Source organism: Rana temporaria, chromosome 1 (assembly GCF_905171775.1).
Source record: "Rana temporaria chromosome 1, aRanTem1.1, whole genome shotgun sequence".
Lineage (NCBI taxonomy): Eukaryota > Metazoa > Chordata > Amphibia > Anura > Ranidae > Rana > Rana temporaria.
The window spans coordinates 70768512-70792609 of record NC_053489.1 but is presented as its reverse complement, the minus strand read 5'-3'; the positions used below and the strand labels follow the sequence as shown (position 1 = coordinate 70792609).

General features: G+C 44.7%; 1 pseudogene; it reads right to left on the bottom strand.

Moving 5' to 3' along the window:
- Nucleotides 1-629: 629 nt before the first annotated feature.
- LOC120932191 overlaps nucleotides 630-24098 on the bottom strand; it is a 191009-nt pseudogene continuing 167540 nt past the window's right edge.

Sequence of the window (24098 nt, the reverse complement as noted above, 5' to 3'; positions counted from 1 at the left end):
ATGGTATACTCCCAAATCTTTCAATTGGGGAGGAAGCCAATTTGATCCTTAGTCTATTTGTGATCATTTTTACATACATTTTAAGGTAAAGAGGTCCATGGCTCTCACTCGAGAGGTGGTTGTGAATGGGCTTAACCATTTTCTTCAAAAGTAAAAGGTTCAGAATGATGTTTACAAACATCTCTGGATAGGACAGGTATGGGGATGGATTGATTATGGGAAACCGGGTCAGTGATTTTGGGTCAGTAAGTGGTTCAACACTAGGCTGTAGTCGTCTGCTGTGGGTGAGGTTAGAATTAGAAGATGTAGTCCCTAACAACTGGATACTAATTACAATGGACCCTTCAACGGGTTGTACAAGCATCAGGAGATAAAGTAGGTAGTAAATAATATTTACAGAAATGTTTTATTTGCTTCCCTGCTATACCCTATCAAAACTCCTGAAGGGTCCAATACATGCTTTAATTTTATTTTAAACGTTTATCCTAGAAATAATATATAGAAATATAACTTCACGTATGTAGTTGTTAATCATGCTTCTGGAGTTAATTTTCATGATCTGCAATTTTACCTAATCAGAGAAACATTTTTTTTACCTTGACTGTCAAGTAGGTTTAAGAAAGAAACAATTATTGGACTTCTCCACATGTAGAGATCATAGTGAGAATTGCATTCTCTGTATCTGTCAGTATGGTATTAACAGTCATGGCTCCTGGTAGGACTGCGTTCTCCATGCTACAATGGTAGGGCACAGGTTCCACATGAGAAATTAGACCTTTGGCATTTGAGGCAATCTGTTCCCATTGGAGAGAAGCTTCAGGGGACCAACAATTAATCAACATCATTCTGCTTCTAGCAAGAAAGTGCATACTGAACAAATGGATATATAATTCAGCACTCTCAAATAGACAATTATCTTATCAGCCTTAGCTAATAATATCCATGGTGTAATGGGACCTATTATTAGATAAGGAGCCTACTCCCCTATAGTTGGGAAAGAAATAACATTATTATATTACACAGCTTTAATGGAAAAGTTGATGAAATTTACTGGTTGTTGAGTCCAGGTTGTTAAGAAAGAAAAAATATAAGGGCTATTTTAGGACTTTGTAGGCACAGTAACAGACCATATTTTATAGAAAAAAATATAAAAATGTATTGATATAATTTACATAAAATTCAATTCTCTGTGATCTTGGTATAGCATCATGTTTTAACAAACATCCAAAATGAATCAACAAACACAAAAAAAGCTAGTGAAAAAATATTGTATAGACAAAGATATATTTAAGGTTTCACATTTTTTTTTCCAAACATGACGAGTCTCATAAATATGGGAATTCATACATGGAGGTAAATAAAGATAATTTTACAAATAGCATTAGACATGTGCATTTGTTTTCATCCAAATGCATTTTCGTCCGAATTTCAGGTATTTCCGTTATCGTTTTAACAAACGATAACAAAAGCACAGAAAACGAAAACCGAAAGATCCGACATAAACAAATGCTTTATTTTCGTTTTCGTTGCGGTCGAATGTGCCTAACCTTAACTCTATTAGTCCAATATTATTCTACATAAAGAGAAAAGATTTGATATGGCACCATTTACTTTAACTCGTGTATTGATAAAAATGATTAATCTCTTCTAATAAAGTTGGTAACAGGACAATTTGGGAGAGGGTTGCAAAGAGAAAGTCCAAGCTAAAGCTGCCAAAGTGCTGACAGAAATGAAAGCCCTTACTGACGTATAACAGTCAGGGGGGCTTTGATGGTATACTCCCAAGTCTTTCAATTGGGGAGGAAGCCAATTTGATCCTTAGTCTATTTGTGATAATTTTTACATACATTTTAAGGTAAAGAGGTCCATGGCTCTCACTCGAGAGGTGGTTGTGAATGGGCTTAACCATTTTCTTCAAAAGTAAAAGGTTCAGAATGATGTTTACAAACATCTCTGGATAGGACAGGTATGGGGATGGATTGATTATTCTTCAAAAAAAAAAAAAAAAAAGCACAAAGCTCATAGTGTAGCATATGATAAAAAAAATGAAATGAATGGATAAAAATGCACTCACAAGAAGCATGTAATGTGCATTGATGTCAAGGGTGGTTGAAAAGTCAGGGACCTCAGTGAGACTGCATTTACTTAACCACTTCCCTACGGCCGTACGACTATTGACGGCCGCAGGGTGGTTCTAAATCTCTGAGCCGCCGTCAATTGACGGCAGCTCATTTCCGCGTTCCCCGCGCGCACTCCCGAGCGCGCGGCGGGGAACTTCTGTACTGGCCGTGTCCCTCGGACAAAGCCAGTCACAGATCGCCGTGAACGGCCAATCGGAGCGGCCGTTTCCTAGGCGATCTGTGCGGCCAATGAGAGATGATCTCATATGTTTACATATGAGATCATCTCTCATTCCCGGCTCTCGCAGACAGCGGTGCTGTCAGGGGAGAGAGGAGACGGATCTGTGTCTCTTGTACATAGAGACACAGATCGGTCACCCCCCAGTCACCCCCCTTCCCCCACAGTTAGAACACTAATATTAGGGTACACATTAACCCCTTCCTCACCCCCTAGTGTTAACCCCTTCCCTGCCAGTCACATTTATACAGTAATTAGTGCATATTTATAGCACTGATTGCAGTATAAATGTGAATGGCGCCAAAAATGTGTCCGATGTGTCCGCCATAATGTCGCAGTCGCAATAAATGTCGCAGATCGCCGCCATAACTAGTAAAAAAAATTATAATAAAAAAATAATAATTCTGTCCCTTATTTTGTAGGCGCTATAACTTTTGCGCAAACCAGTCGCTTATTGCGATTTTTTTTTTTTTACTAAAAATATGTAGAATACGTATCGGCCTAGACTGAGGATAAAAAATGTTTTTTTTTAAAAACTTGAGCCATTTATTACAGCAACAATTACATTTTTTTTATTTTTTTTTCAAAATTGTCGCTCTATTTTTGTTTATAGCGCAAAAAATAAAAACCGCAGAGGTGATCAAATGCCACCAAAAGAAAGCTCTATTTGTGCGAAAAAAAGGACGTCAATTTTGTTTGGGAGCCACGTCGCACGACCGCGCAATTGTCAGTTAAAGCGACGCAGTGCCGAATTGTAAAAAGTCCTCTGGGCAGGAAGGGGGTTTAAGTGCCCAGTAAGGAAGTGGTTAAAGAAGAATTCCAGGTATGGATATTGTATACAAAGTTAAACTGGTCCAGCTTGGATTGTATATCTGGAAATCACTATAATCACTAAATCACTATAGTAGACATTGTTCTTCCAGTGGTCTCCAGTGGTGCGTTGACAGCACACCACTGGATGGCTTTATTTAAAAGGTAAATCAGTCATAATGTGCAAAACAATAGAATAAAAGGGCAGGAGGTGTGGAGTGTTGGTAGAATTGAGTGGCGGTGGACTGGTGGGGAATAGGGGTAAGTACAGCGGTGAAGGTGGACAACCTGGAATGAAGGTGAACGACCATGGTGAAGGGTCAACACCAACCGCCCAGTGAAGAAGGAAATGGAAGTGAAGATGAGATGAGTAAAGGTTACCTATGTTCAGGGCCGATCCTAGGGTCACAGACGCCTGGGTGCAAAAATACTTTGGGTGCCCCCACGTGGGCGTGGTCATCTTACTAACTCCTCCCCATTGCAAATGGTTCTATGGACTCAAACACAGAGATGCTCCCCAAGGAGTCTTTGTTACCCTGGAATCCTCCCACAATATCTTAACAATAAACAAAACGAGATGGTCAGAGGCTGCCCACAAGATAGAAGAGATGGTCAGAGACTGCAAATACGATACAAGAAATGGTCAGAGAGTGCAAACATACTATAGGAGATGGTCAGAGGCTGCAGATATACTACATAAGATGGTCAGAGACTGCAGACATGATACAAGAGATGGTCAGAGACTAAACATACTACAGAAGATGGTCAGAGGCTGCATATATGATACAAGAAATGGTCAGAGACTGCAAACATAGTACAAGAAATGGTCGGAGACTGCAGACAGGATACAAGAGATGGTCAGAGTCTGCAAACATACTACAGGAGATGGTCAGAGACTGCAAACATAGTACAAGAGATGGTCAGAGACTGCAAACATACTACAGGAGATGGTCAAAGACTGCAGACATGATACAAGAAATGGTGGGAGACTGCCCGATCAGTGCCCATCAATGCAGCCTCACCAGTGCCCATCAATGCAGCCTGATGTGGGGGGTCAGCTGTGTCAGGGTCTCTCACCTCAGCGATGGCAGCTCAGCAGGTCCTTGCACGGTCTCCTGGGGGGACTAATGCTCCTGGTCCTGGGGTCAAGTTGTTGCAAACCAGCGTCTAGCCCCACAACCTGAGCATCACGACATCACGACTACCTGGTGTGCTCTGCCTGCCTCCAAGACTCCGGGAGTTTCCTCTGCGCTGCTCTCAGTTCTCCACCCCCTCCCATTCTGCACAACTCCCCCTAGTCTGTTCAATCCCTCTTACCCCCTAGTCCGCACAAGCCCCCCTCCCCCAGTCTGCACAATTACCCCCCTTCCCCAGTCTGCACAATCCCCCCTCCCCCAGTCTGCACAATCCCCCTCACCCCAGTCTGCACAATTATCCCCCAGTCTGCACAATCAACCCCTTTTCCCCATTCTGCACAATCCCCCTTTTCCCCCTGTCTGCACAATTACCCCTCCCCTCCAGTCTGCACAATCCCCCCTCCAGTCTGCGCAATCCCCCCCTCCAGTCTGCGCAATCCCCCCTCCAGTCTGCACAATCCCCCCCTCCCCCAGTCTGCAAAATTACCACCCCAGTCTGCAAAATCCCCCCCCCAGTCTGTACAATTACCACACCATGTCTGCAAAATTCCCCCCCAGTCTGCACAATTACCCCTCCAGTCTGCACAACCCCCCTTCCCCCAGTCTGCACAATTACCCCCCAGCCTGCACATTCCACCCCCCAGTCTGCACAATTCCCCTCTCCCCTCTGCACAATTACCCCCCAGTCTGCACATCCACCCCTTCCCCCAGTCTTCACAATTACCCCCCAGCCTGCACATTCCCCCCCAGCCTGCAAAATCCCCCCTCTGCACAATCACCCCCCTAGTCTGCACAATCCCCCCTCCCCCTCTGCACAATTACCCCCCCACTCTGCACAACCCCCCCTTCCTCCAGTCTGCACAATCCCCCCTCCAGTCTAGCCCCACAACCTGAGCCAGTCACGTGCATCACGACTCCCTGGTGTGCTCTGCCTCTGCCTGCCTCCAAGACTCCAGGAGTTTCCTCTGCGTTGCTCTCAGTTTTCCACCCCCTCCCATTCTGCACAACTCCCCCTAGTCTGTTCAATCCCTCTTACCCCCTAGTCTGCACAAGCCCACCCCCCCAGTCTGCACAATTACCCCCATTCCCCAGTCTGCACAATCCCCCCTCCCCCAGTCTGCACAATCCCCCCTCACCCCAGCCTGCACAATTACCCCCCAGTCTGCACAATCACCCCCTTTCCCCCATTCTGCACAATCCCCCTTTCCCCCTGTCTGCACAATTACCCCTCCCCTCCAGTCTGCACAATCCCCCCCTCCAGTCTGCATAATCCCCCCTTCAGTCTGCACAATCCCCCCCTCCCCCAGTCTGCACAATTACCACCCCAGTTTGCAAAATCCTCCCCCCCAGTCTGTACAATTACCGCGCCCAGTCTGTACAATTACCACACCATGTCTGCAAAATTCCCCCCCAGTCTGCACAATTACCCCTCCAGTCTGCACAACCCCCCCTTCCCCCAGTATGCACAATTACCCCCCAGCCTGCACATCCCCCCCCAGTCTGCACAATTCCCCTCTCCCCTCTGCACAATTACCCCCCAGTCTGCACATCCACCCCTTCCCCCAGTCTTCACAATTACCCCCCAGTCTGCACATTCCCCCCCAGCCAAAATCCCCCCTCTGCACAATCACCCCCCCACAGTCTGCACAATCCTCCCTCCCCCTCTGCACAATTACCCCCCCACTCTGCACAACCCTCCCTTCCTCCAGTCTGCACAATCCCCCCTCCAGTCTAGCCCCACAACCTGAGCCAGTCACGTGCATCACGACTTCCTGGTGTGCTCTGCCTCTGCCTGCCTCCAAGACTCCAGGAGTTTCCTCTGCGCTGCTCTCAGTTTTCCACCCCCTCCCATTCTGCACAACTCCCCCTAGTCTGTTCAATCCCTCTTACCCCCTAGTCCGCACAAGCCCCCCCCCCCCCCCAGTCTGCACAATTACCCCCTCACCCCAGTCTGCACAATTACCCCCCAGTCTCCACAATCACCCCATTTCCCCCCATTCTGCACAATCCCCCTTTCCCCATGTCTGCAAAATTACCCCTCCCCTCCAGTCTGCATAACCCCCCCTCCAGTCTGCACCCCCCCAGTCTGCACAACCACCCCTTCCCCCAGTCTTCACAATTACCCCCCAACCTGCACATTCCCCCCCAGTCTGCACAATCACCCCCCCAGTCTGCACAACCCCCCCTTCCTCCAGTCTGCACAATCCCCCCTCAAGTCTGCACAATCCCCCCTTCCCCGTCTGCACAATTACCACCCCAGTCTGCAAACCCCCCCCCCCCCAGTCTGCACAATTACCACACCATGTCTGCAAAATTCCCCCCCAGTCTGCACAACCCCCCTCCCCCAGTCTGCACAATTACCCCCCAAGCCTGCACAATCCCCCCTCCTCCTCTGCACAATTATCCCCCAGTCTGCACATCCCCCCCAGTCTGCACAACCACCCCTTCCCCCAGTCTTCACAATTACCCCACAGCCTGCACATTCCCCCCCAGTCTGCACAATCCCCCCTCCCCCTCTGCATAATTACCCCCCCCCCAGTCTGCACAATCCCCCCCTCCCCCAGTCTGCACAATTACCACCCCAGTCTGCAAACCCCCCCCCCAATCTGTACAATTCCCCCCCCAGTCTTCTCAATTACCACACCACATCTGCAAAATTCCCCCTCAGTCTGCACATTCACCCCCAGTCTGCACAATCCCCCCTCCCCTCTGCACAATTACCCCTCCTCAGTCTCCACAATCCCCCCTCCCCCTCAGCACAATTACCCTCCAGTCTGCACAACCCCCCTTCCCCCAGTCTGCACAATTACCCCCCAAAGTTTGCACCATTACCTCCCCAAGTCTGCACAATTACCCCCCCTCCCCCCCCAGTATGCACAATTACCCCCCTTTCCCCAGTCTGCACAATTAACCCCCGCCCCCAGTCTCCAGGGGGGAGTAAGAAAGGAGAGAGTAGAGGCAAAGCAAAAATAATTCAGGGGAAAGAGGGGGTTTTGCAGATAACTCACAGACAAGCTTCCCCCCCAGGTTAGTCTCCACAGGCGTCCATGACTCCATGCAAAAGGCTGGAGTGTGGGTGGGGTTTGGGTGGAAACAAATGGGAGGAGGGATGTCGGATTGGACAGCTTCCCCCTCAGGTTAGTCTCCACAGGCATCCATGACTCCATGCAAAAGGCTGGAGTGTGGGCGGGGTTTGGGCAGAAACAAATGGGAGGAGGGATGTCGGATTGAACAGGTGGTGGAGGAGCTAGGAAGACAGTGGCAATGGGCGACAGCAGATACAGCCCCGACTCGTGGTTAATTCATAAGTGTGTTTGTGTTTGACACAAACAAGGAGAGGGAGGATGGAAGGCAGCATTCTGGCTGGGCACTTTGGCGCCCCCGTCTCGGATTGGCCCTGCCTATGTTTGTAGGAGAGGAACCAGTCCAGCAATCGTGTAATGTCAAAGTGACAAAGGGCTGGGAGAAGCTCTAAACACACCTGGACCGCCGCCAGCAAATAGCTTGCCGCCAAGGCCATGCCCCCTACATCACATCCGCAAGCGGGGAGGGGAGGCTTAAAACGATGCCAGTGCATGGACCATGAGCCAGCAACTGACGCCACCACACCCACGCCCACACCCTTTCCCCACCAGTCCACCGCCACTCAATTCTACCAACACTCCACACCTCCTGCCCTTTTATTCTATTGTTTCACTCTGCCTTCGACCCTCTCTCATTCCCACTTTTCACATTTTTGCATTGGGGTGCTTGGGGAGCCCTGGACCTCCTGGACTCTGCCTGTCATGAGTGTTGCCTTTGTACATGCCCCCTCGGCTCCCGATTCTGTGTCTTTGGGTGGCCCTTGGTCTTGGACACCATGCCCTCTGGTACCTGCACAGCTGTAAGTCAACCTATTATATTGGTTTTGGGGGGATCATTACTTCCCCCACCTTTATATAGTTCACTGACCTTATCCATGTATCTTCCTATTGCAGACAGTGCACATACACGCTCCTGATGAGTGGCTGAAAACCGTGAAACGTGTCGAGCTACCATGACACCGTGTATGAGATACACACTCACCCAGATATGTGTCCATACCATCTTTACCCTACGGGGAGTTTAAGACTGTTGAACATGCAGATGTTACTATTTTAACAATACTACCCAATATCAATATGGTGGACTCCCCTTTTTTAATTATCATGAATATTGATGTTTGTTAAGCATGTTAAGTACCAGTGATTGCTCAGTCAGAGAATGGCGCCATGTTATAGGTGCAGTTTCTGCATATGAAATTAAGTGTATGTAAACATGTTTTGTATGCAACATTAAATTATTTATATTGCCACATCTATGTTCTTTGTCATCATGAGCTTCATCTAAAGTCCCACATGCATCACTGCAGTTTACCGCCGCAGTGTAGTGTTTTTTGTTCACTTTCATGAATAATAAATAAAAAACATAACAGTAAAGTTAGCCAATTTTTTTGGTGTAATGTGAAAGATGATATCATGCAGAGTAAATAGATACCTAACATGTCATGCTTCAAAATTGAGTACACTCGTGGAATGGCTACAAACTATGGTACTTAAGAATCTCCATAGGCAACGTTTTAAACATTTCTACAGGTTACAAGTTTAGAGTTACAGAGGAGGTCATGTACTAGAATTATTGCTCTAATGATTGCTGTGATACCTCGCATGTATGGTTTGAACCCTGTTTACATTTGCAGCCGTGACTTACGCATGCGTTCGCTTCTGTGCGCGAGCACGGAGAGACGGGGCACTTTAAATAAAAAGAATATTTTTATTATTTATTTTTTTATTTTTATTTTTTACACTGTCCCTTTAAAAAAAAAATCTGATCACTTTTATTGCTGTCACAAGGAATGTAAGTATCCCTTATGAGTGTAATAGGCAGTGAAAGGTACTCTATAAGACCCCAAAGCATTTTTGTTGTACTTAAAAGCATTCAAAATGCCAAGTTTGACAGTTTTGAGTACTGCCATTTTTTTTTTATTTGGCGCCTTTAAGTCTTCAGTAAACCAGAAGTGATGTTATGACATTGTTTCCGAGTTACTAGATCCGAGACCCAATCAAAGCCGATTCCGTCTTTGTATGGATCTTCGGCCAGCCGGCGGATGTGCAGGCTGGTCACGGGACAGGAGAGCCTGGGTGAACAGTGGAAGGTGGTGGGGGGGGGGGTCCCTTCCTCCCGCTGCTTGGGAACAGCTGAGCGTCGGCTATAAAAAAACAGTACCGGGACTGAAGGCCACATATTTGCGTTACGTCGGAGTGAAGGGGTTAAACATTATACAAACCTAATACTATTGCCTGTATCATGTGCTATACATTGCCTCTTGGGTAGAGAATTAGTCATTCCTCTATACCTAGTACAGGCAGTCCCAGAGTTACGAACAACTCCTACTTACGAACGGCCTCAAATGCCGGCCACTTGTGTTACACGCTAGTCCTGGATAACTCCGAACATCTCTGGACACATCCCACACTGCCGTACTACATGTAATGCATGGCCAGAAGACAAGCGCCCGGAAAAATCCCACATCCATGCACAGGCGGAAGTTACACTTACAAATGCAGTGTTCCGACTTACAAACAAATTCCACCTATGGCACAAACCTACAGTCCTTATTGTGTTTGTAACTCGGGGACTGCCTGTATGTGATCCATACATTGAAGCCTTCTCACACAAAAGTTATTCTGTGTCTTTCAGCCCTAACCTAGATATCTGTGAAAAATGCAAAGAAGCTCCCAGAGGGGCTGTCTACCTAATTAGACTCCACACATTGATACAAATGAATTATTCTTTACATAAACCCCAGTGGGTGTGTATACAGCTTGTAGTTAATTGTGCTCGCTGTCCACCCTGATGGGTCATCCACCACAGTGATTAAGTCCCCTTGCTGCATTAATAACTCCATGCTAGCATACTCACTGTGTATTGTTAGAGCAGGTCAATTGTGCTAATAAGTAGCTGGTCTCCTTAGTATCTATTACTATTCCTACAGTCAAAAGGATGTAAAGCAGAACTCACAGGAAATGATAAATGTATAAAAAGTAAAATTCATATGCATTTACTGATACGCTCCTACTGAAATTTTTGTATTTTTTAAAAAGAAACTGTTCTGCTAATCTAAAATATTTCTTTACTCTTCATTACTGTCTGAGTCATGGATGTGGAACAAGTAAGTGGATCAAGAGTTCTGACGTTCCTCTGATTTTACTAGCTGCATGCTTGTTCCAGGTCAATGAGTGATAAAATATGGAAGCCAGAGCATTTTCTGAGGTCAGCAAAGGCAGAAGTATTTCTCTTAGACATGTGCATTAGTTTTCTGCTGAATGCATTTTCGTCCGAATTTCGGGTATTTTCATTATCGTTTTAACAAATGAAAACGAACGTGCAGAATCCGAAATCTGAAAGATCCAACATAAAAAAATGCTTTATTTTCGTTTTCATTGCTACAACTGTTCGTTATAGATTCAACATGACGCTGACAATAGCAATCTGTGTCTATCGTTTCTGCGGTTGAATGTGACTAACCTTAACTATATTAGTCCAAGATTATTCTACATAGAGAGGAAATATTAGACATTATAGAGACCGTGTTGGGGTAGACCATTCGACATGAACGACGAAGATTTGATGAAGCAGCGAAAAACATACAAATGTCGAATCTGTCATTGAAAGCTTATGGTGTCTGTTGAAAGTTCTAAGAAGATTCGACAAGCAGCTAAACTGTACAACGCCGCAATCGTACATTTCCGGTCAAATGCTCGGCCCATAGGCTATAGAAGAATTAGAATGTTGGTTGACTAGTAATAATAATTTATAAATATTATTATTACTAGTGTCATACAACATTAGAATTCTACTATAGCTTGTAGGCAGAACATTCGGCCGGAAATGTACGATTGCGGCGTCGTACAGTTTAGCTGCTCCGTCGAATCTTTTTAGAACATTCGACAGACACCATAAGCCTTTAATGACAGATTCGACCTTAATTCATTTGTATTTTTGAACTAATGCATTTTTTAATGAAACAAAATAAAGAAAAACGAGTTTCCGGAGTAACTAAATAAATGTATTTTTCGGACGAAAACGAAATTCCGAAACAAAATATTTCAGTGTGCACATGTCTAATTATTTTCTCTTAATGGTACATCATTTAACATTTTTAATCAGGCTCAAGGTGTGTGCACTGGTCACTAAAAGTGAAACAAATCCACTGGGGAGAGGGGCGGGGGGATTACAGTTTTTTATATTGTAGAAAAGCACCTCTTGGGCAGAAAGCACAAAGCTCCCAAATAACAGCAGAACAAGGTGACAATGCTTCTCCTGTATTGAGGGACTGCAGTGTTGTCACCCTGTAACAGGAAGCAGCTCTACCGTCAGAATAATTGTAAAATTATGGAAAGAAAATAAATAAAATTGACTGCACATAATAGCCATGAATTTAAATGATCTATCATATATTACTTGAAAGGAGGAGCAAAGTAGTAAAAAATGAATAATAATTATATATATTAATATACAGAAAAACCTTGGTTTGAAAGTAACTTGATTTGAGAGCGTTTTGCAAGACAAGCAAAATGCTTTAATACATTTTTCCTTGATATACAAGCGATGTCTTGATGTAAGAGTAGCGTCATGTCACAACTGAGTATAAAAAAGAAGAGAGGAGCCTCTAAATGTAGCAATATGGTTACATTTAATGAAGGTACAACATTTAGCAACTTATTGCTACACTTCTCTTTTATACCCTGTAAAAAAAAGTGCTTTGGATTACAAGCATGTTTCTGGAACACATTATGCTTGCAAACCAAGGTTTTACTGTATTAACCACTTAACCTCCGAAAGGTTTACCCTCCTTCATGACTAGGAAATTTTTTGCGATACGGCACTGCATTACTTTAACTGACAATTGCGCTGTGTATTCTGCTACATATTTTTGGTAAAAAAAATCCCAATAAGAGTATATTAATTGGTTTGCACAAAAGTTATAGCATCTACAAACAATTTTTTTTTTTTTATAAATGTTTTTGTTTTAAGTAATGGCGATGATCTAATTTCATGGCAATGATCAGCGACTTATAGCGGGACTGCGATATTGTGGCAGACAAATCAGACACTAACTGACACTTTTGACACTTTTTGGGGCCAGTGACACTAATATAGTGATTAGTGCTAAAAATATTCACTGTCACTGTACTGATGACACTAGCTGGGAAGGGGTTAACACCAGGGGCAATCAAGGGGTTAAATGTGTTCCTAGCCAGTGCTTGTGTACTGTGGCGGAAAGTGCTTTTACTTAGGGAAGGCATAGATCCATGTCCCTGCTTTGGAGGAACACAGAATCATCGCCTTCCTTACTGACAGCATGGTAATCTGCCTTGTTTACATAGACAGATTGCCGTTATGCCTGTGTAACAAACAATCTGCGGGTGCTGGCGGACATCAAGTCCGCGGTACCTGCCGCTGGGCTCCAGCTGTGTGTGACCAGACCTTGAAGTGCCGGATCACCTACCTAGTGCTACTATGCCGCCGTATTTCTATGTTTTACGGTCAGTAAGTTGTTAATGTGCAACAGCCCCCCTCAGCTCCCTTAATACTTACTTGCACCATATCTTGATCCAGTGATGTTGCAGGAGAGACGACTGTTTGGGAATTGGCTCCCACTGCTGTCAAAGTCATTGAGCCAACGAGATGAGAGAGGGGCAGAGCCAAGCCGCGACTCCATATCTGAATGGACAAAAAGAGCAACAACTCAGCTCGAGTGCAGACTATGTATTGTCTGTATGGCATATGCCACATAGGAATGTTACTTGAAAGCCTTTATAGAGGACTGCATGTTAAACAATTTAAAAAAAGTGTAATTACAGTAGATTTTACATTTACAGTTTTATTATTATTTTTAATTTTACTTTTATTTTGCCTTTCCATATTTTGATTATTACATTTCATCTACAGATACATAGATGCTCCCACTAGGAGTCATTGAACAGATAAAATATTAAACTGGTCTTCAAAAATGTTGTACACAAGTGCACATTTTTGGGGGAAATTTGCTGTTTTTGCATTAAAAACTTTGGGCCAGATTCACAGAAAAAGTACGCCGGAGTATCTACTGATACTCCGGCGTACTTTCAAATTTGCCGCATCGTATCTTTATTTGTAATTCACAAACAAAGATACGACGGCTTTTGGCTAAGATCCGACAGGCGTACGGCTTCGTACGCCTTCGGATCTTAGGTGTAATTTTCCGGCGGCCGCTGGGTGGAGTTTGCGTCGTTTTCCAGCGTCGGGTATGCAAATTAGCTGTTTACGGCGATCCATGAAGGTACGCGCGTTCGTCGCATTCTCTTACGTCGTCGCTAGTCAGTTTTTCCCGTCGCAAACATAAGCCTGCTTTTTCATGGCTTACATTTAGATCAGCCATGTTAAAGTATGGCCGTCATTCCCGCGTCGAATTTCAATTTTTTTTTTGCGTAAGACGTCCGGGAATACGAAACGACGTAACGCACGTCGCCGTTCAAAAAATACGTCAGGGCGCCGTAATTTCGCCCAAAGCACGGCAGGAAATTTTCACACGGAGCATGCGCAGAACGTTCGGAGCGGGAGCGCGCCTAATTTAAATGGTACACGCCCTATTTGAATTAGGCGGGCTTGCGCCGGACGGCTTTACGGTACACGGCCGTAAGTTTACACGCAAGTGCTTGGTGAATCAGGCACTTGCGCTGAAAACTTGCAGCGGTGTAACGTAAAGACGATACGTTACGCCGTCGCAGATCTCTGTGAATCTGGCCCTTAAATTCAGAAGAGAACTCAAAGAACTTAGAGGAAGAGCCCATATTATTTCTCCACCATTTCTGACAAAGTCACAGAGTCATATTGCAGTAATAACTATGCAAATATTTTGGGGTGTATCTATAAAAAATTTGCATAGCAGTGTGAATCTAAACTGCATGTAAAAGGAAAAAATCGAAAAATTCTCAGGGTATATTCTCTGTAGATGGAAAATGCAAGAACAGATATAATACTGCTTTATAGTCAACAAATGGCCCTCACCATCCTAGGAAATAAATATGCTCCTCATCACCATCTAATGCCCATAAAACAATATTTTCTGTGTTCAAACATTTGATCTGCAGAGAGTATATCCTAATGCCGCGTACACACGATCATTTTTCGGGTTGTAAAAAATTACGGTTTTTTTTATGTCATTAAAAATGATCGTGTGTGGGCTTCAGAGCATTTTTCGGGTTCTGAAAAACGACCAAAAAAATATTTGAACATGCTCTATTTTTTAATGAAGTACTTAAAGTTGTAGTTTTTCGTGTTGTAAAAAATGGTCGTATGTGGGCTTTAACGACGTGAAAAATCTGCACATGCTCAGAAGCAAGTTATGAGACGTGAGCGCTCATTCTGGTAAAACTACCGTTCATAATGGAGTAAGCACATTCATCACGCTGTAACAGACAGAAAAGCGCAAATCGTATTTTACTAACACAAAATCAGCTAAAGCAGCCCAAAGGGTGGCGCCATCCGAATGGAACTTCCCCTTTATAGTGCCGTCGTACGTGTTGTACGTCACCGCGCTTTGCTAGAGCATTTTTTTTTCACGATCGTGTGTAGGCAAGGCCGTTTTAATGATCAAGTTGAAAAACACGTTGTTTTTTCTAGAGTCTGAAAAACATCGTTTTTTACAACCCGAAAAATGATCGTGTGTACGCGGCATAAGAACATTTGATTTTTGCCCCATTCACACAAAGTGAATTTACATAATATTTTTAGATAGACGAATAGCTATGCAAATTATTATTATTTTTTTTAACACACACACCCCTTTGTGTACATCGCTTTTTAAATGTGGTGTATTTAAACAAAATACAGCAAAAACAGCTAAAAATAGCAAATGGGGAACTGGAAAAAATGGTGACATGAAAAATTCCTCTGGTGATCCAAACAATCAAAAAAGTATTTTGTCATAAAATATTTCTCCCAAACAAGTTTGTTTCGGATGCATCACTATTTGAAAAGGTTTGGGAACCGCTTGTGTAAGAAATGCATGTTCACTGCTAACATTTTACCTTGAAGTGCTTGCTATTGAAGCAGAATAGGAGTGGGGTTAATGCTCCCCAATGTAAAGGGAAATCCCCTCTTAGACAGTTGTCACCGAAACAAGTGTCCTCATCCATTAGAAGAGTTTGCCTCTATTGTTCCAATGACAACCATAACATTTAGGATTTCTTATAACGTTTTATCCTGCTGACAATGGTCCCCAGAACTAATAGAAAGGGCGAACTTTCACCAGTAAAACACAGACAGCATTAAAAAAAAAATTGCCATTCACAAAAAGGGTTTGTTTGTCAGATTAGGTTACGTGTTAGGGAGGGCTAAGTGTTTAGGGATCATTTCATTTCATCTTCGAGCACCACAAATCAAAAACACTATTGAATACATTTTTAATATTCAAAGCAAACTCCCCCATTTAGCCATGTTTGCATGCTTTAATTTATTGAGAAATCACTTTGAAAAACACCCCCTAGCATTTCTGGCTGTGGCCATCTTGAGTAAGGGCAGACAATTCATGTAGCTCAAGCATGCATGCAGGAGAGTGTGCTTAGATGAGAAAGCCTCTCCTCCTCTCCTCGCCCCCTGAAGACTCCTGGGATGTATGACATAATTTGCCTAGGCAAGAAACCAGAAAGTAACTGAAGAAATAAAAAAAAAAAATGTTTAAAAAAGTAAATATAATATACTTTCCTATCTATTTACTAATGCTGGCAGCATGATGATTAAAAATATTCAATGTTGATTTGGAGAGTGAAGTTTCTCTTTAAGGGCACCATATCCCTGCCGAAAATGTAAAATTTTTAGGCATTCAGGTATTATTTTTCTTCATTCTGAATGCAGCCCATTTCTTCCAACTCGCTTGTACACGCAAGCACAAACATATCTGTAAATGTGAAGTAGTAAGGTAAAAAAAAAATGCATTATTGATTAGTATTTTATGTGTGTATGTGCAAAAAAGTACAAGTACACACATGAATCTCATTTTTTGGCACTGTGGGAGATATAAGTATTTTTACGCATGTATATGCACATGTCTACGCACATTTACGTATGTAAATGTGCAATGGCATCCCTGGGGTTGGTGTCATCTGCTGCTGTAAAAACATGGTATCACCCCCAGTGGGCAGGCTTGTTTTTTGGCCAGCAACACACAGTCACGGTGCGCACCCCAAACCCCACTCACCTGCAAGCCTGGGAGCCAACATTCTTTGCAATCCATTCTCCTGCAGCCACATCCTCCAGAAGGTCTCCTTGCCAGATTTCAGTTTACTCCAAGGTTTGGGGTTCCTTAGAAGGTCTGAGAGGGTTCCCTGCAACCGGAACAGAACCCTCTAGGTGAAGATAGCGTGGGGGATGCTGTACTTTTTGATTTTGGCTATGATACTCTGCACCACTTCTTTGGTATTGATCTCTTCCAACTGTTCAAGGTTTCTCAGCTGGGACCTGGAGTAGGAGGGTGGAATGTCATGGCTGGATGTCAACACAGGCCTGTAAGATTGAGCATTGCCCGGGTGGCCAGGGTGGTACATCCCATTGAGGTGAGACATCATGGCAGATGATGGGGTAGCCAGCCCCCTGTATAGATGCTTATAGCCTCTTGCCAACATATCAGTGTGGGCTAAGCATCTTGTTGTGCCCAGGTGGTCCATAGTTGTTCAGGCTCTGTTGGCTGTTGTGGATGGAGCCCAAGCCATTGCTAATGGGGGTAGCGGTCAAGGGGAACAAGCTCTGCCCCATTTCAGGCCCTTGTAAGGGCTGTACAGGTTGTTCATGGAGGAGATCCCCCTGACATCGCCCATTAGGGTAAAGCTGCCAATGACATTGCCAAAGAGCCCCTAGTAGTGATGGTGGGGATGGTGATGGGGTGGTGGAACTTGTCTGACACAGTGGAAATAGGGGGCAGTGGCTGGAGTGGTGTTAGGGTGGTATGAGTGCTGTTCATGCCCATCTCAGGTGGTGAGGAGTCACAGGGCATACTCATGGCATTGTGCAAGGGGATAGACAGCTCGGGACGGTAGTCCCCAGTCTCATCCAGGATGGAAGCCATGCTGGACACCATAGCAGGCCTGGATGATGGAAAGGACAGCTCCTCATGGATCCTATGGTGGTGGTGAGGGTGTGGCTGCTCCTCAGAGCCTGCTCATTGCTGTCTTTAGTGATAAGCCAGGGCACTGACCAGCCTCTGAGTGCGGGCCGGCCACAGGGGGATGTACGGGAGGTCCATCCAGGCTTCTTCTTTAGCATGACAGGTGGTAATGGGATGATGCGGGTGTAGAAGAAATGTTGTTACTTTATTAAATGGTGGCCATCTATACCATGCATACTAGACTTCCGCTCCAAGAGCTAAACACTACCAGGACCATTCAGCCAACACTAAGAACAAAAAAGTCTGTTCCTTCTTTCTACTTTGAACTACATTTATAACGACTTTTATTACATAAGGAGTTTTAAGTGTTTGTTTACTGTACTATTTTATTACATACAAAAAATATTCCTATGGTATTGAAAGGCACCCATGCTTTTTGTCAGTCCACTGCCTGTATTCTTCCTATGGCAGCTTACAACAGATGGTAAATTCTATTTGTAAGAAATAGATACAGGGGCTCCTCCTCGTCACTCCATGTAATCAAATATTTCCTTGGGTCTAATCAGGAGCAAGGCAGCTGACATAAATGCCTGTGTACATTTTCTTTTCATGATACTCTCCAGGTCAGCTGAACCATGCACTGTATTGTGCAGAGGGCAGGCCCCATCCTCTGGGGATTGCACTGATATTGATTCTTTATTAAGCTACTCAGATGCGAAAAAAAAAAAAAAAAGGATTTTGTCTGATTAATCCAGGCCGCTAACTGAAATGTCCAACAATATAGGCTTGAGCAAGTTCACAATATAAAAATGCTTCTGCAGTGTGTTAAATGCATGAAATAAAAGTAGTGTTGTATCAGTGTTGAATTAATTTTTTTTATTAAACTTGACTATAAACAAAAATAACACATGCCAACATATATAATGGTACATACCCTAAGGAAAAATGTTGTACATTCCTTTTTAGATGCTCGGGGCACTGTTCCGCTGTCAGCAACAAAGCACAAATCACAGCTAACTGAAAAGAAAATCAAAGTGTTTGTGTAAGCCCTTTATGCTTGGAATCCCTGAATGTAATGACTTTATAGTCCTATATCTGCTTTTTAGCAACACTTATAAAAATATTTTTTGTATGGAACTATAAGCTTACACTGTTCTACAACTATAAGCAGGGGCAAATAAGGTAATTGCTCCCCCTGAGAAAATAGTGAGCAAGCAGGCTGACCAATGAGCAGAGCCAGCGTGTGGGCAGGCCAGTGAGTGGGCCGGCGGGTGAGCAGGCAGGCAGGCCAGCGTGTGGGCGAGTGAGCAGAGAGATGGCATCATCTCTCACCGCCCACCCTGCATCACCGCAGTTCAGCCATCACTGTACAGCCATGGGCAGCAGAGATGTGATATCATCTCTCACTGCCCACCCTCACTCTAGTGACAGCCCACATATTGTGGCAGGTGATGTGGCAAGTGACGTGGCAAGTAACAATCCGCATCTTGTGGCAGGTGATGTGACAAGCTGCATCTGAAGGCAGGTGATGTGACAAGTGACAATCTGCATCTGAAGGCAGGTGACGTGGCAAGTGACAATCCGCATCTGGTGGCAGGTGACGTGACAAGCTGCATCTGAAGGCAGGTGACATGACAAGTGACAATCTGCATCTGAAGGCAGGTGACGTGGCAAGTGACAATCCGCATCTGGTGGCAGGTGACGTGAAAAGCTGCATCTGAAGGCAGGTGACGTGACAAATGACAATCTGCTTCTGAAGGCAGGTGAAGTGGCAAGTGAAAATTTGCATCTGGTGGCAGGTGACGTGACAAGCTGCATCTGAAGGCAGGTGACATGACAAGTGACAACCTGCATCTGAAGGCCAGTGACAATCTGCATCTGAAGACAGGTGACGTGGCAAGTGACAATCCGCATCTGGTGGCAGGTGACGTGGCAAGTGACAATCCGCATCTGGTGGCAGGTGACGTGGTAAGTGACAAGCTGCATCTGAAGGCAGGTGACGTGACAAGTGACAAGATGCCTGTGAAGGCAGGTGATGTGGCAAGTGACAAGCTGCATCTGAAGGCAGGTGACGTGACAAGTGACAAGCTGCATCTGAAGGCAGGTTTTGTGGCAAGTACGTGACAAGCTGCCTGTGAAGGCAGGTGACGTGGCAAGTGACAAGCTGCATCTGAAGGCAGGTGACGTGACAAGTGACAAGCTGCATCTGAAGGCAGGTGACGTGACAAGTGACAAGCTGCATCTGAAGGCAGGTGTCCTGGCAAGTGACAAGCTGCATGTAAAGGCAGGTGTCCTGGCAAGTGACACACTGATTCAGCATTATGGTGAGTTGAAATATTTCATTTTATATTACAATGTAATAATACAAATAATGCGCTTAAATCCTCCAGACCAACACCAGCCATTACCCAGACAAATTGGCTGCGAAAAAACGTATTTTATGGCAGTGCCCCTCCCGAGACTAGACTTTGGATCCGCCCCTGACTGGAAGTATATTTCAAAGCGTTAACAGTTTATTCTGATTACAGAGGAAATAAATTAGTAACTGTTCAGCTGAGCTGTGTTAGCTTTTGGAATGCCTCCAAAATATGGAAGGTACAGTGCACTGACAAGCTGCTGAGTCGTTGATTTGAGTAGCTAATACCTAATAGGTGCTGGGCCTTTGTTCTTTAGCTACCCAATCTGACCTCTAAAACCTTCCTATTACCCGAACTCCTGTTTTTTTCTGGAGGAAGCTTCAGCCCAACCCATTATACACCCCAGTATCAAGAGACCTCATCTAGTGCTTGTAATTGCCCTATAGTGAATCTACCTACAGTGGTCTCTGCTTCATATTTTTGGTAACAAAAATTCCAATAAGTGTACATTGATTGGGCTGCGCAAAAGTTATAACATCTACAAACTATGGGATATTTTTGTGGAATGGTTTTTTTTAGCTAGTAATGGCGGCAATCAGCGATTTTTAGCAGGACTACGACATTGCGGTGGACAAATCTGACACTAAGTGACACTTCTTGGGGACCAGTGACACCAATACAGTGATCAGTGCTAAAAAAAAATGCACCGTCATTGGACTTTAAATTAGGCCAATCACCATGTAGAGTAAGCATGTGAGATATATAGTATTGCTTAATTGCCAAAGGATGAGTTAGTTAGGGACTTTTAATGAGAGATGTATACCAAAAAGCAGTCTTAGCAAAGAGCATTTTATTATGCCTTGTAAGATCATGTACAACATACTGAATGACAAAAAATTGCATACACAAAATTGCATAAACATGCTACGAATTACATATACATATTGACACCATGGTACTTGGCATACCGTGGAATAAAGACAAGTCCTGCACAACATGAACCACTGGAGGGGCTTGATGATATAATGAGAATCTAGGAGTAAAACAGTATAAAAAATAAACATATAAAATGATCGTCATTGGACTAATTACACTGGCAGGGAAGGGATTAGCATCAGGGGCGATCAAAGGGCTAAATGTGTTCCCTGGGAGTGCTTTCTCACTGTGTGGGGGATGGTTTAACTGTACAAAGACAGAGATCCGTGTTCCTGCTTATCAAAAACACAAGACCTCTGTCTTCTTTATGTAGCGCCACCCCCGCAGGAGCCGCTGGTTGTTTTGGGATCGGCGTATTAAGTTACCTCTTACCGTTGTCTAGGGGTTAAGTTGATGAGTAGATTAGTAAGCGAATGTCCAGTCATCAAACAAAGGTTTTCTGAATGCTTTATTTTCGGCCCAACATGACCAACATCAACATGAGGTAGGGAGAAAAGGTTGATGAAGCAAGAGAACTTTGCAGTATCAGGCCTGGATATGAAAAAGAGCAATTCTGCTCTCAGTAGTAGTAGATACAGTTTATCGCCACTCTAGCCAGAGTGGGTGAAGTGCCCCCGGACAGACTCCTGCCACAAGTCTGGCAGCCGAAGTGTCACTTTAGGTCCTGGGAGGAACAGGTCTCTGCCACAGACCTGGCTCTAGGGACCTCTGCCACAGGCCTAGTATTTAGATGAGCTGAATGGATCGAGCGAATCCTCCCAGTAGATTAAGTCAGGATCACCGGTTGACAGTGGAAGTGTACCTGTCAATGTCCCGGTCACCATATCCCCACTGGTTCGTTCAAGCCCTGTTGGATAACCTGCCTTCGGGTTCTCCTCAAGCCGATCCCCCACCGTGCGGCACACAGCCTGGGATCGCCTCAGTAGAAGGGGGACCCAGTAAGTCACCGGGGCCCCTTAGTAGCATCAGTCACTCCAGGCCAGGAGGGCCCAAAGTCTGCAACTCTGACATAGCGCGTGACCCCAGGCCAGATAGGCCATAGTGGTGGGGCCCGCGATGTGCGCACACCCTGAAGGTGGGTGCCGCACCTGGAACCAGGAACCCGCGAAGAACCAACAAAAATGGCGTCCGCCACAGATATACTCTCCCCCAGCATGCTCTGCGAGGGAAAACTCCTCTAATTGGCTGCTGGGGAAAAGTGGCTCTGCCTGAACCCCTCTAGCGCCAACTGTCGCCCAGGGATGGGATCGCATCCCTGGAGCGCAGACTGACCCACAGGACAGTTCTGGAATGACAGCAGCCCAAAATTTAGCAAATATGAATGGGAGCAAAATAACTCTCCCATTCCCCCATTAACTTTAGCGTAGTGCCCATACTGAAAGTAAGGGGGCGCTACATTTATTAGCAGAACTGCGATCTTGTTTACATATGAAGATTGCTGTTCTGCCTCTCTCTAGACTATCGTTGGGTTCCCGGAGGATATCAGGTCTGCCGGACCCACTGATTGGCTCCTGCTGTGTCCAATCACAGCAGAAGTGGCCCTAGACTTGTAAAACAAAATTGCATACAGGTATGTGATTTTGCGCTTAAGGGCCTCCCTGCTGCAGTATATGTACATGGGGCGGTCCTTATGCGGATAAACTTTGTTATATAGTTTCTTTAAAGGTAGCTTCTGAAAGTGTTTTAAAAGGAAGCACAAGGAATACACAGGATAACATAAAAGAAAAGGAACAATTAAATGAAAGCTTGTCTAAAGAAAAAAGTTTTTAATTTGAATGAGTTTAGATGACTCTTTTTTTTTTTTTTTACAAATAACGTGGTGTTTTATTGAAAAGAGTAAAAAGAAAAAGCAGTTTACAGGGTATACATTGATATATCGGTGGTACACATTGCAGGTTGAATACGGTGGATCTACCTACAGAGTATAGGCAGACAATGTTTTACACACAATTGCGTATCAAGGGGCAGATTCACATACAATTGGACAGGCACAGCGTATCAGAGATACGCTACGCCACCGTATCTTACCTGGCTTAAATTCGAATCCAGGAAGAATTTGCGCCGTAAGTTACGGCGGCGTAGTGTATTTCTGGCTGTGGAATTCAAATCGGCGGGTAGGGGGCGTGATTCATTTAAATGAAGCGCGTCCCCGCGCCGATTGAACTGCGCATGCTCCGTTTCGAAATTTCCCGCCGTGCTTTGCGCGAAATTACATTGCAACAACGTAATTTTTTGAACTTAGACGTGACTTACGTCCATCCCTATTCACGGACGACTTACGCAAAAAAAAAAAATTCAAATGGCAAGTCTATCTATACGCCACAAAATAGCAGCTTTAACTATACGCCAGAAAAAGCCGACTAGAGATGACGTAAGAGAATGCAACGACCGCGCGTATGTTCGTGGATCGTCGGAAAAAGCTCATTTGCATATCCGACGCGGAAAACGATTCGAACTCCACCCAGCGGACGCCGAAGTATTGCATCTGCGATCCGAAGGCGTACGAAGCTGTACGCTTGTCGGATCTTACCCAGATGCCGTCGTATCTTGGTTTGAGGATTCAAACTAAAGATACGACGTGGGAAATTTGAAAGTACGCCGGCGTATCAGTAGATACGACGGCGTACTTGCTCTGTGAATCTGCCCCCAAGAGTATTAGTCAGGTATCACATCACAAGTAGTAGCATTGCCTAACCAGGTGTCCCATATCTTGCCGTACTTGGCAGGGCAGCCCCTATGGACATAATATTTTTTTTATATGGTAGAACCTGATTAACAGCGGACATCCACTCTTGGAGCGTTGGGGGCATGGCTTGAAGCCATGTCCTTGCTATAAGTAATCTGGCAATAAAAAGAGATTCTTGAAGGAATATTTTGTGAAATTTGTCAGAGTCTGGATCTGGGAAAACCCCCAGTAGACACTGCTTGGGGCACAACATCAAGGCGGAGCCCATCTCGTCATGATGAATTTAACAATATGAGTCCAGTAGTCCTGTATAACTGGACACACCCACAATATGTGAAAAAAGGTGGATGGACTATTGCATCTGGGACAGAGGGGATTATAGTCGGGTTTGTACTTTGGCCAGTCGGATTGGGGTCTGGTATGATCTGTGTAGGATATAAAGATGTGTAAGGCAGTCAGAGAGCCTGGTTGAGACCTTTTTACAAGTGTCAAGTGCATCCTCCCATTCGTTGTCCTCCAGCCCGCCCACATCCCCCGACCAGCGGTCTTTCAGCTTAAATGCAAGAGTCACCGCGGATGGGCGAAGAAGGAAATTATAAATGATCGAGATAAGTTTACGGGAATCTTGCCCAGTCAGAACACCTAGAATG